This window comes from Staurois parvus, unplaced genomic scaffold (assembly GCF_062004578.1).
Source record: "Staurois parvus isolate SC_StPar_1 unplaced genomic scaffold, SC_StPar_1.0 ptg000151l, whole genome shotgun sequence".
NCBI lineage: Eukaryota > Metazoa > Chordata > Amphibia > Anura > Ranidae > Staurois > Staurois parvus.
In genome coordinates this window covers 3,089,069-3,108,291 of record NW_028317947.1, presented here as the reverse complement: position 1 = coordinate 3,108,291, position 19,223 = coordinate 3,089,069, and the positions used below count along the sequence as shown (strand labels likewise).

The window sequence follows — 19,223 nt, the reverse complement described above, 5'->3', positions numbered from 1 at the left end:
AATCAAACTTAAGTACAGTACAATCTTGTGTACTTGTATCTGCCTTTCCATCGATCTTTTGTAAACTGCAAAGCCTCTTTTATGCAATGGAGATGAGCAGAGGTGGACATATTTGTAGTCCAATAAGAAGAGAGTCCTAGTATGACTATGCCGCTCTTCCATATAAACAGTACAGTAAATGAATGTTGTCACTCTAATACAGGAAGTGTCATACTGGCAGGATCACCAGTTGAAAAGCTTGAAAAGTAAGAATAAAACTAATGAGTTTAGATACATTTAAATCCACCTAGCTGCCTAGAAATACGTTATGCAAATATGTAATTATAGTTAACAAATACTTCACTCGTGTATTTAGTTTTAAAGATCAAACATAGATGTCATATCTGTGATGGGGCGCGGCGTCAGACCCCAGTCCTTCTCACCAACTTGTGACCGAAGGACTAGCCAATCTAAAACCGTGCTGCCACTTGCGTAACAATGCCACTCTCAGCTGCACCCTGCACAAAGATTTTCCAGCTCACTGGACCACAATCTAAGTGCCAACAGCCTGAGAGCGATTGTTACTGGGTCAGGTTAATTACGCAATTAACCCTTCACACTGCCACCACCACCTTTTTACAGAGAAGGAGGAAACTCAGAAATCTTAGCAGCAACACTATGATGTTTGAATAAGCATCTGTATACACACTGTCACCTCAGACAGATGTATCCAGAGGTTTTAAAACACACAGTAGCACTCTTCAGAGACAGGGATTCTTAGTTTGCCTTAAAGAGCTTTAGAAACAGTTCAACGCTTTTCAGAAAATAGGATTAAAAGGTCCTAAAAAGGTCAAAATGGTGCTATAAAAATATTTACAGAAAAGATGTAACACATATATATATATATATAGAGCAATAACACAACAGAGAGGTAATGAAATAAGTTTAAGAAGGTAGAATACTTGCAGAAATCCTGGTTTAAGCAGCGTTTAGTGTCCGAACAAAAGGGTGCCTTTTCTCCCAAAGCTGGTTCCTGATGTTAAAAGGGAGAATCTCTTCATCCCTCTCTCCAGGCATGACAGCCTGTTTTCTAGGAACCCAGCAGGGTGTCTCCTTAAAGCAGAGAACCAATTGCCTCATTTGGGGAGGGGCGTTTAGGCGGGGACCCTGGCTATGACCAAATCCCTCCCACGTCTATACCATGGTCAATAACCTTCCATAGGTGCATGCAGCAGCCTAGTCACTGGCAAGTTAATATGCAGAACCATATTCTGAACGTCCAGACATCAAATATGACATATCTGGCTGTGACGGTTAAAGAGATCGCTTTCTGCTCTCTGGTAGACATTATCTAGGGTTGTAAGGTATCAGGTGACTCGTATTAAACTGACCTCTCTGAATGTATGCTTTGTTTTATTGTACCTTGTTCCTGCCGGGGTTTAAGAAATTGTATGAAAAAGTGGTTTCAAGTGGGATGTATGTTTTACTGCCATCCTGGAATGCTTTCATGTCCAGTGACTGACTGGTTTATAGCTTTACGACCCGGCCAAGGCAAGGGTCTGTCAGACATCATGGAACCAGCTAATTGGGTTTATAACCATGAAATGTATCGAACTGTGCCCTGTGCACTCCTGGACTCAGCACACACACAGACCACATTCCATTCAAAGACAAGAAGGGGGAGAGAATGATTTGGAGTGAGAATGACATTTGCAGAGTATGATCCAAATTATGGTTGTCATTGTCCATATCTGTGCGCACAATTATCACACCTCTCAGGTTATCGCATGGGAGGGAACTGCAATTTCCCTCCTGACGCAACCGACACCTGCTGCTGGTTTGGCTGATCAGGACACAGATCCATTATGCCCAGATGTTCACCTTGGTGTGATCTGGTACAACTGCACTGCGTGAAAACCAGGTTCCTTCTGAGAAGGATGCTGTTCTCCCCAGAAACACTTGTGCCAACAAAGTGAGTTGTTAGGGGTGAGCACCAGTCTGCTGTGACTACCCAGATATCGTGGCAACTGCCGTGGCGCCCACCTGTTCACAAAACACTTCTGTTCAGGGGTGTCATATGCCAATATATTGAGATGTAGCTTCTTGTCGAGGTAGAGAATGAGATTTCTCTCTCCAGTCTCATTCCTCAGGCCCAGGACTACCTTAGACCCGAAGGTAGTGGCGCCTGTGGGCACCGGAACCGGACAGGCGAATTCGGAACTCGCCTCCCAGGTGTGCCTACAGGTACCTTCGTCCAGGTTGAACAGTCCTCTTTATATGCTAGCATCAAGGACACCATTTCCATCATTTTCCTGTCTGTTAGCTCAGTCACAGGTTCAGCTGAGCCATGATAGTTGCACCCAGGCGTCTTACCGTAGCCAGCTGTACCAAAGACTGACGTAACCTGCATTTTGGCCTGGGGAGTAGGTCAGGCCGTAATTGCCTTAGTCTCCCTATTTCCAGACCTCTGGGGGTCTCTTCCTACTTGTGGCTCCCAGTGCTGAACCACTGACATGCCCCTCTGACAGTTACCATTTTTGACTGTCAGACTAGGCACTGGCAGTTTGTTCATGCCTGGTGACAGGGGTCCAAGTTGCTCTTCCCAGACAGGGCCGAACACTGCAAGGCCCCTACAGTAGGCAACTGCACACAGTTCCACTCCATGTTGTAGGTCATTCCTGACCCCTGGAGAGGTGGTTTGTGCATTCTCAACCCCAACTAGCTTTCCCATGAATTCAGGCAAGCCACATGGAGTGGTGAAGGCTGACTTGTCCTGAGCCTCCTGGGTTAGAGATGTTGGCCCATACCCTCTGTTCAGGTCCATGACGGGCAGACGGCGGGCACCTGCCAGCTGATCCATTACCTCATGGTTCCTGGGCATAAGGTAGGCCACAACCACAGGGCTGGCGCTCAGTTTTCCAAGGTTCTCACAAAGCCTGGTCATCTGATCCCTTTTGGGGACCGGGACTACTGGTGATGCCCAGATCCTAGGGGACTTCTGGATTCCTGACTGTGATATTCCCTCTGTCTCTTTGGCCCAGTCAGTCTGCACCTCCTGTGAGATGAGGTGGGCCAAAGGCATGAGGGAAGGATACACCCTGCCGTCCAACTCATGAACAGCACGGTGGGCCCTCCCAGGGTTTCCCTGAACCCAGACACATTTACCATAGGCCTTGCCAACAGCTGCTGTACCTGAATGGAAAGGAAGGGTGATTGGAGGTGGAGACCAAAGCTCCCTCTCTGAGGACCGACTATCAACTCCAATAGGGCCCCTCGCACTTCCAATCCAGGTGTGCTGCCACGGCCTATGACATACATTGACAAACGACAAAAGTGGATAATAGTGAGCGCTCTTAAATAAACACAGCAGCTAGAGCACCTAAGGCAACCACAATGCCTTTAAATGTAAATATAAACGAAGGTAGTATGGTGCAGCGCTAAAAGAACGAAACTGAAAACAGTCAAAAGTCAATGTAATAATATCCGTGATTTCTTATAAAGGGTGCAAACTTCCAAAGCTCTTGCGGCCTTAAATAATAGCAATGCGCACTCACCAGAAACGCATGGGTTATGCGCATGTAGGAATAATCATTCCAGATGTCAGATCCTCCAACATTCAGATGGCGAGCATCACTCTCACGGTGGGTCACCGAAGACTCAAAGCCAGATCCTGAGGTCCCCTTTAAGGTCAATCAGGCACTTCACATTGGTGGTGAGACTCTCTCCTTTGAATGGTAGTGGCACCTTTTCTGTGGGAGTAATAGCTCCACAAAGGAGCCCCAGAAAGAACACAGGTGCCAGAGATAGTGTAGTGTGTTTAAGAAGATTTATTTGCCTTAGCATAAAATACAGGGTAGCATGCAGATCCAGACCCATAAAGGTTAAATAAGGATAAGGTAGCAATAACTGACCCTAGTAAAGATGTCCGCCGAGCCTCCTCGTGGCTCCGGCGGTGCGAATGAGGTACAGAGCGTGACGTCATTCGCCCCATGCTGGTAGACTATTCATTTCCAGCTTCTCACTGTCCCAATCAAGCTGTTTTTTACCTTTTCTCAACAGGGAAGCTCACAGCTAGCATGCTGATGGATTCTACATTTTGTCACTCCCCAGTGCTGCCTTGGCCGTGGGACTAAAAGTACCACCCAGCTGTCCAGTACCATTCAAAGACAACTGCTGGAAGGTTATCAAGGTAGAATCCTCTGGGCCGGAGCAAGGAAAAGGCCTATCCAGACCATCCCTTTGTTCCGCACCCAGAGACTGTACCTCTGCCCACTTCACAGCACTGTGGGTGACCCCCAACAATGAAAATGCATCGTCATTATCATCATCAATATTGTCATCATTATCATCATCATTATCGTCATCATCATTGACATTTACATTTGTACCATCAATGACACAGAAGTTCATTACCTCCCCATGCAAGGGGATCTCCTCTCCTTCTCCAGGTCATGGAGATTCCTGTAACCCCACTCTATCCCCAGCCTCCTCCCTCTGTCCATCCACAGGTTGCCCAGATATTAATTCAACATCTGCACACAGTACCTTGGCATGTCCAGAGAGTTCCAGGGGGGCCTCCAGGGTGTTCTTGGCAGGGACATAATAGGAAACAAGAGTACCCAAATTGGCACCCAACAGAACAGGTGTGGGAATTTCATCTGAGACTCCCACCTCCCTCATCCCCCTTCCCGCACCCCTATCAATGAATACCTTAGCACAGGGTATGCGTGAACAGGTTTCCCCAACTCCAGTGAGGGTAAGGAACTTTCCTTTGATGAGGTTCCTTCGCTCAATCACCTCTGGTCGGATAAAGGTGACTTCTGCCCCAGTGTCACGGAAACCAGTTACAGTCTGGTTGCCCACGGTGACTGGTTGCAAGTTGGCGGGGGTTACCCGAGTCTTACTGCGGACAAACAGCACTGAAGAAGAGTTGCTGGCCGGCTGGACAGATGATGTCATCTTCTGCTCAGGACACTGCGTCCTGAGATGTCCGGGTTTCCCACAGGTATAACAGCTGCGGTTGTCAGTCAGGAATTGCTTGGCCCCAAGTACTGCAGGTGCTCGGCGATGGGAAGCTTCACTCACCGGCGTAGGAGGGGTTGCTATGGGTGATTTCCCTCCTTTCCAGCCATTCGGAGGAGCTTTGCGGTGGTCAGACACCCGCGTATGGACATAGGTGTCGGCCAGGTCTGCTGCAGCTTTGGCAGATGCGGGTTCTCTCTCCAATACAAACTGTCTGACAGAGATGCAGTAGTTGATCTCGTATCATGAGACCCTCCAGGGACTCGTAGGAGTCAGCTTTCAGTCCTCTGGTCCACTGCCGGAATGTGGTGCGTAAGCAACTAACGACATCCATGTAAGAGTCCCCAGGTCCCTTTTGCAAGGACCTAAACCGCTTGCGGTACACTTCCGGGGTCAGCTGGTACTTCCGGACGATGGCTTCTTTTAGAGCTTCATAATTGTTGTCCTGCTCCTCTGGCAATTTGACAAACGCATCCAGGGCCTTGCCTTGTAGCCACGGTGTCAGGTACCGAGCCCATTGTGCTTGGGGCAGATGGTACTGACGGCAAGTTTTTTCAAATGACAGTAAATACATGTCAATGTCACTATCTTTTTCCATCACTGGAAACTTGGCTGCTGTGCCCACGACCGGAGAGGCGTCCCTGTGCTCTAGGGACCTGAGGTTCTTAGCCTGTCGCTGCTGCTGGAGCCTAGTCATCTCCATTTCGTGCCGACGATCAGTTTCTCCCTCAGCCTTGCGCTCCTCTCTGGCAGCTGCTGCTTGGTGTTCCTCACTCTCAGCCGCTGCTTGGCGTTCAAGGAACTGCAAGTATGCCAGAGGATCTGTCTCCTGGATGCGTTTCAGGGCTTCCTGCATCTAAGGACAGTCTCTGCTGGTTACAGGCATTCCGGTGCTGGCCTGCTCCTGCTGTGGCGTGGAGGTGACATGCTGTGGTACTCCAGTGTCACTCTGTATGCCCATCCTGCGAGGCCGTATGTGAGCCACTGGGATCGGAGATGGCGGGAACCCCTTAATTTCCAGGTTCCCCCGGGTTCTGGTCTGCCCGGCTATCATACTTATGTAAGTCATACAGTTGCAAGAAAAAGTATGTGAACCCCTTGGGATTACGTGGAGTTTTGCATGAATTGGGCATAAAATGTGCTCTGAACGTCATTTAAGTCACAACAGTAGAAGAACACAGTCTGCTGAACATAATACTACACAAACATTAGATGTTGCCATGGTTTAATTGCACATAACATGTAAACATTCACAGTGCAGGGAGGAAAAAGTATGTGAGGCCTTAGCTTAATGACTTCTCTCAGAGCTAACTGGAGCCAGGAGTGAGCCAACCTTGACTCTAATCAGTGTGATGATATTGGATGTGTTGCTGACAGCTGTCCTGCCCTTAAAAAACACACACCTGTTTTGGGTTTACTGGCTTCAAGAAGCACTGTCTGATGTGAACCATGCCTCGCAGAAAAGAGCTCTCAGAAGACCTACGATCAAGAATTGTTGACTTGCATGAAGCTGGAAAGGGTTACAAAAGTATCTCCAAAAGCCTTGATGTTCATGTGTCCACGGTAAGACAGACTGTCTACAAATGGATAAAGTTTAGCACTGTTGCTACCCTCCCTAGGCGTGGTCGTCCTGTAAAAATGACTGCAAGAGCACAGCGCAGAATGCTGCATGAGGTAAGAAGAATCCCAGAGTGTCAGCTAAAGACCTACAGAAATCTCTGGCACATGCTAACATTTTTGTTGACACATCTACAATAAGGAAAACATTAAACAAGAATGGAGTACATGGGAGGACACCACCGAGGAAGCCATTCTGTCCAAAAAGAATATTGCAGCACGTTTGAAGTTTGCAAAAGAGCACCTGGATGTTCCACAGCACTACTGGCAAAATATACTGTGGACAGATGAAACCAAGATTGAGTTGTTTGGGAAGAACACACCACACTATGTGTGGAGAAAAAAAGGCACAGCACACCAACATCAAAACCTCATCCCCACTGTAAAACATGGCGGAGGGAGCATCATGGTTTGGGGCTGCTTTGCTGCCTCAGGGCTTGGACAGATTGTTGTCATTGATGGGAAAATGAATTCCAGAGTTTATCAAGACATTTTGCAGGAAAACGTACGACCATCTGTCCACCAACTGAAGCTCCGCAGAGGATGGGTGATGCAACAGGACAATGACCCAAAGCATACAAGTAATTCAACAAAACAATGGCTGCAACAGCACAGAATACGCCTTCTGGAGTGGCCCAGTCAGAGTCCTGACCTCAACCCGATTAAAATGCTGTGGCATGTCCTTAAGAGAGCGATTCACACCAGATATCCCAAGAATATTGCTACACTGAAACAGTTTTGTGAAGAGGAGTGGTCCAAAATTACTCCAGATCGTTGTGCAGGTCTGATCTGCAACTACAGGAAACGTTTGGTTGAGGTTATTGCTGCCAAAGGAGGGTCAACCAGTTATTAAGTCCAAAGGTTCACATACTTTTTCCTCCCTGCACTGTGAATGTTTACATGTTATGTGCAATTAAACCATGGCAACATCTAATGTTTGTGTAGTATTATGTTCAGCAGACTGTGTTCTTCTATTGTTGTGACTTAGATGACGTTCAGAGCACATTTTATGCCCAATTCATGCAAAACTCCACGTAATCCCAAGGGGTTCACATACTTTTTCTTGCAACTGTAAATCAGATGTCAATTCCTCGTGCTGCACATTCAGTACTTAAATCACTTTTGTTAATTTTCTTGTATTCTGTTACACCAGGCATAATTGCAAGCAAAGGTAGAATAGAAAGCAGAAAAAGGAAGGCGCTGTTGCTATATGTCTCTCTCTCTCTCCCCCCCCTCTCTCTCTCTCCCCCCCCTCTCTCTGTATGTATGTATGTATATATATATATGTGTGTATATATAAAAATATGCACCGCTTGTCTCAAAGAACTGTTTCCACAAAGGTTACAATCCTTCGGTGCAGGGTTAATTCCTAACAATGCACTGAATGCTCTACTACAAACTATCCCACCGCTGCCAGCCAATATGTGACGGGTGCGGCATCAGACCCCAGTCCTTCTCACCAACTTGTGACCGAAGGACTAGCCAATCTAAAACCGCGCTGCCACTTGCGTAACAATGCCACTCTCAGCTGCACCCTGCACAAAGATTTTCCAGCTCACTGGACCCCAATCTAGGTGCCAACAGCCTGAGAGCGATTGTTACTGGGTCAGGTTAATTACGCAATTAACCCTTCACACTGCCACCACCACTTTTTTACAGAGAAGGAGGAAACTCACAAACCTTAGCAGTAACACTATGATGTTTGAATAAGCGTCTGTATACACACTGTTACCGCAGACAGATGTATCCAGAGGTTTTAAAACACACAGTAGCACTCTTCAGAGACAGGGATTCTTAGTTTGCATTAAAGAGCTTTAGAAACAGTTCAACACTTTTCAGAAAATAGGATTTATTACTAAAAAGGTCAAAATGGTGCAATAAAAATATTTACAGAAAAGATGTAACAATATATATATATATATATATATATATATATATATATATATATTTGTATTCAAAATAATAGCAGTGTGTTGAAAAAAGTGAATAAAGCTCAAAATCCTTCTAATAGCTTTTATTTCCATACACACAAATGCATTGGGAACACTACACATTCTATTCCAAATCAAAACATGAAGAAAAATATATCAAATTTGTGTTGTTCCTCTAAAAAAATTGAAGAAAAGTGAATATTATACTGTTCAAAAAAATAGCAGTGTTTGTATTCTTCTTTACAAACTCAAACATTCACTATATAAACTGAAAAATGTTTGAAGATTTTGCTTTCCTTTGAATCACTTAATCAATATTTAGTTGTATAAGCACTGTTTCTGAGAACTGCTGTACATCTGTGTTGCATGGAGTCAACCAACTTCTGGCACAGGTATTCCAGCCCAGGATGATTGGACTACATTCCACAGTTCTTCTGTATTTCTTGGTTTTGCCTCAGAAACTGCATTTTTGATGTCACCCCACAAGTTTTCTATTGGATTAAGATCCGGGGATTGGGCTGGCCACACCAGAACGTCAATCTTATTGGTCTGGAACCAAGATGTTGCACATTTACTGGTGTGTTTGGGGTCGTTGTCTTGTTGGAACACCCATTTCAAGGGCATTTCCTCTTCAGCATAAGGCAGCATGACCTCTTCAAGTATTCTGATGTATTCAAACTGATCCATGATCCCTGGTATGCGATAAATAGGCCCAACACCGTAGTATGAGAAACATCTCCATATCATGATGCTTGCACCACCATGCTTCACTGTCTTCACAGTGTACTGTGGCTTGAATTCAGTGTTTGGGGGTTGTCTGACAAACTGTCTCTGGCCACTAGACCCAAAAAGAACAATCTTACTTTCATCAGTCCACAAAATGTTGCGCCATTTCTCTTTAGGCCAGTCAGTGTGCTCTTTAGCAAATTGTAACCTCTTCAACACGTCTTTTTTTCAACAGTGGGACTTTGCAAGGGCTTCTTGCAGATTGCTTCACATAGGCATCTTCTAATTGTGACAGTACTCACAGGTAACTTTAGACCTTCTTTGATCTTCCTGAAGCTGATTGTTGGCTGAGTCCTTGCCATTTTGGCTATTCTTCTATCCATTCGAATGGTAGTTTTTTGCTTTCTTCCACGTCTTTCAGGTTTTGGTTGCCGTTTTAAAGCATTTGCGATCATTTTAGCTGAGCAGCCTATCATTTTCTGCACTTCTTTATATGTTTTCCCCTCTCCAATCAACTTTTTAATCAATGTACGCTGTTCTTCTGAACAATGTCTGGAACGACCCATTTTCCTCCGAATTTCAGAGAGAAATGCACTGTAACCAGCATGTACAACATTTGCTGCCTTCCTTCCTTAAATAAGGGTAATAATTGCCAACTGTTTTTCAAAGAATGAATGACCTCACTAATAGAACTCCACACTGCTATTATTTTGAACATGCCCCTTTCAATTAATGATTCAATTACACAGAATCAGCAGCATGCATGTCATGACTGTTGGGTCTGTTGGATTTCTGTTACTCTACTACACTTGCTAGTAAATTATTTGCCATGTAGAAATATAATTTCTACCAAAAACAGTGATTGATCAGGTTAGTGATGTCTGACTGCTATTATTTTGAATACAACTGTAATATATATATATATATATATATATATAAATAGAGAGAGCAATAACACAACAGTGAGATAAAGAAAGAAGTTTAAGTAGGTAGAATACTTGCAGAAATCCTGGTTTAGGCAGCGTTCAAGTGTCCGAACAAAAGGGTGTCTTTTCTCCCAAAGTTGGTTCCTGATGTTAAAAAGGAGAATCGCTTCATCCCTCTCTCCAGGCATGACAGCCTGTTTTCTAGGAACCCAGCAGGGTGTCTCCTTAAAGCAGAGAACCAATTGTTTCATTTGGGGAGGAGTGTTTAGGCGGGGACCCTGGCTATGACAAAATCCTTCCCGCGTTTATACCATGGTCAATAACCTTCCATAGGTGCATGCAGCAGCCTAGCCACTGGTAGGTTAATATGCAAAACCATATTCTGAACGTCAAGACATCAAATATGACTTATCTGGCTGTGACGGTTAAAGAGATATCGCTTTCTGCTCTCTGGTAGACATTATCTAGGGGTGTAAGGTATCAGGTGACTCGTATTAAACTGACCTCTCTGAATATATGCTTTGTTTTTTGTACCTTGTTCCTGCTGGGATTTATGAAATTATATAAAAAAGTGGTTTCAAGTGGGATGCATGTTTTACTGCCACCCTGGAATGCTTTCATGTCCAGTGACTGACTGGTTTATAGCTTTACAACCCAGCCAAGGCAAGGGTCTGTCAGACATCATGGAACCAGCTAATTGGGTTTATAACCATGAAGCGTATCGAGCTGTGCTCTGTGCACTCCTGAACTCAGCACACACACAGACCACATTCCATTCAAAGAAAAGGAGGGGGAGAGAATGATTTGGAGTGAGAATGACATTTGCAGAGTATGATCCAAATTATGGTTGTCATTATCTGTGCGCACAATTATCACAGTATCTATTATTGGCCCAAATTATTTGCTTGTGAGTTTCTCACATCCCAAGACTTTCACTGCATATCATTTTTTGATGTGTTAAAGTAGCTTTTCTGTGAGGTAAATTTAAAATTTATATGGAAATTCATAATAGACTGCCATTGCTGACTTCTTTGTGAAAATGCAAATTGTCTAGCTATCTGTAGCATCAATTCTAATGCTGGAGATCACTAGAATCACAGGCTTAGAGCCAGAGTGCAGATAGAAAAGTCAGAACTCCTGATCCACATGTTTCTCTCTTTTATTCTTTGGAGGACACAGCTTTGCTTTAAATCATCACTAACTGGATATATTGTCACCAGCCACCAGCAGAGGTTACCCCCTGAGACTTGTTTTTTTAGTGCACCTAGTGTCTAACTCCTGTAGGTGGCGATATACCCAGTGATGATTTAAAGCACAGCTGTGTCCTCCAATGTTTGCAAAGATAATTTTTTATCAGTACAAAAAATCCTATTATTCTGCTTTAGTGACAGAGGAAATACTGGCAAATTTAGAACTTTGCTGTTTTGGACTGTATCTATATGAGCACACTGCTCTTTTGGACTGGGTCTGTGCAATGGTAACCCTGTAATGGACTGTCTCTTGAGTAATCCTACACTACTGTATTAGACTGTATCTTTAATATCATACTGCTATACTATGGTATGTTGGTGTATTCACACCAGTGTAAATTCACTGCTATATTAGATTGTGTCTACGCAGTTACACTGCATCTCTGTGTATTCATATAATTGTACTCTACTGGATTAATCTTGTAATGTACTGGAGTGCTACAGTTTTGGTGTAGTCCAACTCCTGTACTGCCTCTGTGTTATAAAACTGGTGTACTGGACTGTGTCTGTTTATTCATTGTGTTGTAATGTGCTGTGTCTGTATAATCATTGTGCTGTACTTGTCTGTGTAATTACTGTGCTGGACTGTGTCTGCGTATTCATTATGCTTTACTGGACTATGTTTGTGTAATCATCGTGCTGTACTGGACCATGTCTGTGTAATCATTGTGCTGCTATACTGGACTGTGTCTGTGTAATCATTGTGATGTACTGGTCTGTGTAATCATTGTGATGTACTGGACTGTGTCTGTGTACTCATTGTGCTATACTGGACTGTGTCTGTGTAATCATTGCACTGTACTGAACTATGTTTGTGTAATTACTGTCCTGCACTGGACTGTGTCTGCATAATCTTCATGTTATACTGGACTGTGTATGTGTAATCATTGCACTGTACTGGACTATGATTGTGTAATCATTGTCTTGCACTGGTCTGTGTCTGTGTAATCTTTGTGCTATACTGGACTGTGTCTGTGTAATCATTGTGCTGAATTTGACAATGTCTGTGTAATCATTATATATAAAAAATGTGCTGCGCTAAAATTAAATAAAATTCAGTAAAAAGATACATATAAAAAACATCATGATAAATTGTGAAAAATGTTCATAAAGTGACTGTAAGTACTCCTAGAAATCCTGCGTTCTCTATAATTCGGTGCTTGTGCAATCATGTATAGAAGAAATGCGCTCTCACCGGAATGCATAATAAAATGCGCATTTATATAATAAGTCCTGATGTCATCAAGGTCATCTGAATTAGGGCAGGAATGGGGTTCAATCCCCCACAGAATATATGGATCCTGGGGCTTTGAATGTAGAATGCCAGAGTTCCCTTTAAGGGATGGATGGGTGCAGCTCACCAGTTGTACAGGAGGCCCCCTCTCTGGAAACTGGATACTGGGTTGTCGTCCGCATTCAAAGATGGCCACCCGAGCTCCATGTTGCTCTGGCGGCGTGACGTCACAGCGTTTTTGGCTCCTCCTTACGTGTTTCGTGCACCCGCACGTCGTCTGAGGGGAACACTAATTGGGGGATGGGGGCCCAGAAGTCACTGCTTGCTATGGGGAAAAGGGGGCAGAGGACACCCCTGGGGGGGGGGAGAGGTGATATGAAGGGTGGTAAAGGACACTGCTGTGGGGGGGGGGTGATGTGAAGGGGGGCAGAGGATACTAATGTGGAGGAAAGCAATGTGCAGGGGGCAGAGGACACGCCTGTGGGCAGGGTCACCCCCATAGCAGTGTTTTCTACCACTTTTCTCATCACCCCCCCCCCCCACACACACACAATACTGTCCACTCCCCCCCCCCCAATTCTGCCATAGCAGTGTCCTTTGTGCCCCCCTCCCATGGACAGGTATTTGAAAAATCTGAATTCCCCGCAAGTGGCTGGGGATTTGGATTTTACCGCCCCCCCCCCCCTCCCTGGTGCACAAAGGCAGCTACCTAAATAACCTTATGCTGGCGTCCAGCATAAGGCTGCTTAGGCAGCCACCTTAGGGTGCCAGGGTGGGGTAAGGAGTGCTGTTAAAATCCAAATCCCCAGCCACTTGCCACTTCAGATTTTTAAAATATCTGTCTTTTGATTATCCCCTTAAATTTCTTCCTGCAGCAGCTGAAAGCCAGCATCTCCTCCTCTCCCTACCACCAGCATACAGCTGCTGCTGCAGGAGGAAAATCCACGGGGTCCGTTCTAGCAAATGCCTCCCCCGCTGCCCCTCCTGTAAAAAATAAAAACTACTGATACCATCCACTGCCCTAATGACTTACACCGTTCCACTACCCTACTGACACCTTCCACTACTCTAGTGACACAAACCTCTGTGCTACTGACTGACACCGTCCATTTTTAAGGTAGGCTAAGTTTGTATTTCTACAGTTAATAGTACATTTGTTTTAGTATATTTTTCTGTTTTCCTTACTATTTAGTTAGGCCTTGCTAGCTCATTTCTTTTTTTTTTTTTTTTTTTTTATGGCGCTGAACCACAGTGATCTTTGATCTTTTTCATGTTGTTCAGGAAGATCGCCACCTTTCAAAGGTTGGTCACCCCAGACATAAAAAGTGCACATTTTATTCTGTAATTTGTCTTGTTTAAAATTAAACCAAAATTATGATTCTGGTACAGATCATTGAAAAGTTATTTATAAAGTAAATACATTTATTTTTTTCAATTTTGCTCCTTTTTTCAATGTGAAACATGTAAATATATGTTAAAGGTGTAAAAACATTACATTGCAAACAAGCAAAAAAAAAAGTTTACATTTTTAATAGTTTATAAAATAGATATGCAAAAAAAAAATCAGCAGGAAAATAATAAATAAATGGAGAAGGAGAATAAGGAGTTAATTAGGGCTGATTAGAGTAAATTAAGGGTTAATAAGGAGTTACACAGAGGAACATTTAATTAAAAAAAACACTAAACTTTTTTTACTTGATAGGTTGCCTTTAACTGACTTCAACTGCACATGAAGTTCATCCCTTTTGATCTGTAGGTGAATAAACATAAAGATACAAAATGAAACAATGTTTCTTATCTTTTTGGCTTTTTTTTTTTAATTTACATTTTAGCTGTCGGGGGAATCCTGCTTTTACTATACCCAACTGTATCTGTGTCCTCATACTTCTGTACTCAACCAGTTTTCATAATTCCATTCTTACAGGTTTACTTTAACCGCTTACCTACTGGGCAATTTAGACATGTTTCATATACATGTTAAAATCTGCATTTTTATAAAATAGAAAATTAGAGGCCCTGGAGAATAAAAGAGTGACTGTTGCAATTTTTTTTTATTATGGATGATATTTATATAGCCATTCATCAAACACAAATTTTCAGGAGAAAATACACTTTTACCTACTCACAAAGAAATGATCAGTCTAAAAATCGAATGGTAGGTGTATTGTAGCACTGAGAGACAGAATAGCAACAAAAAAAAAAAAATGCATGTCTAACAAATTATGCACTGATTTGCATGTTCATGAGGGAATTAAGTATTTGATCCCCTATCATTCAGCAGGATTTCTGGATACCAGGTGTCTTTTATACAGGTAACAAGCTGAGATTAGAAGCAGTTTCTTAAAGGGAGTGCTGCTAATCTTATTCTGTTACCTGTATAAAAGACACCTGTCCACAGGAGCAACCAAACAATCAGATTCCAAACTCTCCACCATGGCAAAGACCAAGGAGCTGTCCAAGGATATCAGGGACAAGATTTTAGACCTATACAAGGCTGGACTGGGCTACCAAACTATCGCCAAGCAGCTTGGTGAGAAGGTGACAACAGTTGGTGCAATCTTTCGCAAATGGAAGAAACACAAAACAACTGTCAGTCTCCCTAGGTCTGGTGCACCATGCAAGATCTCACCTCGTGGAGTGTCAGTGATTATGAGAACAGTGAGGAATCATCCCAGAACTACACGTGAGGATCTTGTCAATGATCTCCAGGCAGCTGGGACCAGAGTCACCAAGAAAACAATTGGTAACTCACTACGCCGACAAGGTTTGAAATCCTGCAATGCCCACAAGATCCCTCTGCTCAAAAAAGCACTTATCCAGGCCCGTCTGAAGTTTTCCACTGAACATCTGAATGATTCAGAGGAGGACTGGTTGAAAGTGTTGTGGTCAGATGAGACCAGAATCGAGCTCTTTGGCATCAACTCAACTCGCCGTGTACTGAGGAGGAGGAAAGTTGCCTATGTCCCCAAGAACACCATCCCAACTGTGAAACGTGGTGGTGGAAACATTCTGCTTTGGGGGTGTTTTTCTGCTAAGGGGGCAGGACAACTGCACCACATCAAAGGGACGATGGACAGGGCAATGTACCATCAAATATTGGGTGAGAACCTTCTTCCCTCAGCCAGGGCATTGAAAATGGGTCATGGATGGGTGTTCCAGCATGACAATGACCCAAAACACATGGCCAAAGCAACAAAAAAGGGGCTCAAGAAGAAGCACATTAAGGTCCTGAAGTGGCCTAGCCAGTCTCCAGACCTTAATCCGATTGAAAATCTGTGGAGGGAGCTGAAAGTTCGAGTTGCCAAACCTAAGCCACCATCCTTAATGACTTGGAGAGGATCTGCCAAGAGGAGTGGGCCAAAATCCCTCCTGAGATGTGTGCAAACCTGGTGACCAACTACAGGAAACGTCTGACCTCTGTGATTGCGAACAAGGGATTTGCCACCAAGTACTAAGTCATGTTTTGTGAAGGGGATCAAATACTTATTTCCTTCACTGTGTGTGTGTGTGTGTATATATATATATATATATATATATATATATATATATATATATATATATACACACACAGTGCTTAGCATAAATGAGTACACCCCAACAGATTTGTCAGAAAACCTTTGCATTCCTTTCAGAATCAACATTTTCGGTGGAACACTATACTACAAAATACTCCCACAAATGTGAGCCATTGATCGCAAAGTAGACTTGTTAATTTGTACACACAAACAAGTATTTTTCCTAACAAATTAATTCAAGACCATGTTGCAAAAATGAATACACCCCAATGATAGTCTTAGGCGCAAAGCTAAATTTTAGAAAGCACAATTCTAATTAACATGAATTCAACTAGAGGTGAGTCTAATTATTCATTAAACAGGTGTCCGCCAGGCAGTTAATTATAAAAGGGTGTTACTTAACAAAGAATACTGTCAGCAATGGCACCACATGGAAGAGAAATGTCACAAGGCCTGAGAAAAAAAATAATTTCTTTACACAAGAAAGGTGAAAGCTACAAGAAGACCAGCAAAGCTTTACTTATCAGTCAGAATACTGTAGCAAAAATGATACAGAAATGTAACAAAGATGGAACTACAACCATCCTACAGAGACTTCCATGGAAGTTCACACCTCGACAGGAGCGTCCTCTGATGAGTAGGGTTGAAGAAAATTGCCATGCAAGTTCACTGCAGTTAGCTAAAGAAGTAGAAAGCCAAACTGGGGTGATTGTTTTCCGTGACACAATATGGCGTACACTGCAGAGGAATGGCATGCATGGGTGTCGTTCACGAAGAAGTCTCTCCTAAAGCCCATGCACAAAAGAGCCTGCCTAGAGTTTGCCAGGGCCCATGCTGAAAAAGAAGACGACTACTGGGACTCCGTACTCTGGAATCATGAGACCAAGATAAATGTTTTTGGAACAGATGGCTTCAAAACTGTATGGCGTCACAAAGGTGTGGAGTACAAAGAACATGGTGCCTACAGTGAAACATGGTTGTGGCAGTGTCATTCTGTGGGGCTGCATGAGTGCTGCTGGTGTTGAAGAGCTGCATTTTATTGATGGTATCATTAATTCACAGATGTACTGCTCCATATTGAAAGAGAAGGTGCTACCATCACTCCGTGCCCTTGGTCGTCATGCACTTTTCCAACATAACAATGATCCAAAACAAACATCTAAGGCCACTGTTGCATTTCTGAAGAAGAACAGTGATTAAATGGCCAAGTATGTCTCCTGATCTGAACCCAATCGAACACCTATGGGGAATTCTGAAGAAACAAGTTGAGCATCACTCTCCATCCAGCATCCAGGCTCTAACAGAGGTCGTTCTTGAAGAATGGAAAAAGATAGATGTTGCAATATGTCGCCAACTTGTTCATTCCATACCTAGAAGATTTGGTGCGGTCTTTACAAATCATGGAGGTCATACATAATACTAGATGTAAATAAACAACAAATGGGCGCAACAGGGGAACCAATGGTGTCAATCACACTGGGTAGTAAAGTCCAAGAAGACCTTGTAGGTCAAAAACATCCACTAGGAGGCAGCTTGTAGATTAGAGCAGGAGATGACTACCTAACAGGTAAACCAAGTGAAAAGGAGAACAAGCGCCATCTAGGTGTAGTATTAAAAACAATGTTTTAATGGTCACAAAATAATGCACTGACAAAAGGAAGATGTAAATGGGCATATATCGCTGTGTATGGAGCTGTCATCAGAACCGATCCCGGACCGCCAGATGGACAAGGCTGTGGTGCGTTGTTCTGGAGGCACGCAGGGATTCCTGAGCAGCACAGAACACAGCTGAGAAGGCAGAAGTGACGTCGCGACCGGATGTGATGAACAACAATGCCAACACTCCTTCTTCAGGCTGGACTCCTTTTGTGAGTGCATAATTTTGTGACCATTAAAATGTTTTTAATACTACACCTAGAAGGTGCTTGTTCTCCTATGCCATTATAATACTAGATGTAGAAGTTTTTGTTGCATAGTTACATAGTTAGTCTGGCTGAAAAAAGACAAAAGTCCATCCAGTTCAACCATAGAAAAAAAAATGTTATAATCCTATACCCACAGTTGATCCAGAGGAAGGCAAAAAACCCAGCAAAGCACGATCCAATTTTCTCCTGCTGGGAAAAAAATTCCTTCCTGATCCCCTGAGAGGCAATTGGATATTCCCTGGATCAACTTTACCTATAAATGTTAGTATCCAGTTATATTCTGTGTATCTAAGAAAGAATCCAGGCCTTTTTTGAAGCAATCCACTGAACTGGCCAAAACCAACTCTTGACGGAGTCTATTCCACATTTTCACACCTCTCACTGAAGAAACCTTTCCGTGTTTTGGAGATTAAATTTATTTCCCTCCAGACGTGAAGAGTGCCCCCTTGTCCTCTGTGTTGACCTCAGGGTGAATAGCTCTACACCGAGTTCACTATACGAACCACTGATGTATTTATACATGTTGATCATATCCCCCCTTAATCTCCTCTTCTCAAGAGAGAATAAATTCAGTTCCTCTAATCTTTCCACATAGCTGATCTCCTCCATGCCTCGTATCAGTTTAGTTGCCCTTCTCTGTACTTTCTCAAGTTCCCCAATGTTCTTTTTGTGAATTGGTGCCCAAAACTGAACTGCATATTCCAGATGAGTTATTACTAATGATTTGTACAGGTGTAATATGATATCTCTCTCTCTCTGGAGTCTATACCTCTTTTAATACAAGAGAGGATTTTGTTCACTTTACAAACCGCAGCTTGGCATTGCATGCCGTTATTGAACTTGTTGGTCTACCAGAACCCCTAGATCCTTCTCCACCATTGATTCCCCCAGTTGTACTCCTCCCTAGTATGTATGATGCATGCATATTCTTAGCCCCCAAGTGCATAACCTTACATTTGTCAACATTAAACCTCATTTGCCACATAGTTGCCCAATTAAACAGTGCATTGAGGTCGGCTTGTAAAGTGAAGACATCCTGTAAGGAAATTATTCCACTGCACAGCTTGTTGTCATCTGCAAAGACTGAAATGGAATTTT

The 19,223-nt window shown here is 43.4% G+C and overlaps 1 protein-coding gene across 1 annotated transcript in view; it reads left to right on the top strand.

The window, feature by feature from the left end:
• SKAP1 (src kinase associated phosphoprotein 1) overlaps positions 1-19,223 on the top strand; it is a 551,061-nt gene that overhangs the window by 444,114 nt on the left and 87,724 nt on the right. The window lies entirely within an intron of this gene.